Source organism: Halyomorpha halys, unplaced genomic scaffold (assembly GCF_000696795.3).
Source record: "Halyomorpha halys isolate HHAL.00 unplaced genomic scaffold, Hhal_1.1 Scaffold139.1, whole genome shotgun sequence".
Lineage (NCBI taxonomy): Eukaryota > Metazoa > Arthropoda > Insecta > Hemiptera > Pentatomidae > Halyomorpha > Halyomorpha halys.
The window spans coordinates 344578-344951 of record NW_027109183.1 but is presented as its reverse complement, the minus strand read 5'-3'; the positions used below and the strand labels follow the sequence as shown (position 1 = coordinate 344951).

At 37.7% G+C, this 374-nt stretch overlaps 1 protein-coding gene across 1 annotated transcript in view; it reads left to right on the top strand.

The window, feature by feature from the left end:
* The window catches only part of LOC112210031 (uncharacterized), a gene marked incomplete in the record, with an annotated part of 706770 nt that overhangs the window by 369854 nt on the left and 336542 nt on the right, over nt 1-374 (top strand).

Sequence of the window (374 nt, the reverse complement as noted above, 5' to 3'; positions counted from 1 at the left end):
CGAGGTGGCATGCAGGGATTATTATTTATAAAGTAAAGTCCTCGTTACATGTTTTATATTTACAATTAGATATACATTACCAAGAATACTATTATGAGAGAGCATAGTAAACTTGTATCCTTATACTTTAATTATAAGAGAATGAATTGAGAAGTACCAGTTGAGATATTTGATATTTATACTGACTCTAAGGTATTAATTCTATCCTTGCCATTCAAATAACAACAGAAAAGGTCTTACTTGTTTCGGTACATCAGTCGGCTTGGCGGTTGTCGCTGAAGAGCGTCCATATTCACCTCCTGGCTGCCGCTCTCTCTTCCTCCGTCCTAACTTCAGGTGTTCATCTCTCCCAGCTTCCTCAAACTGTCTTCAAC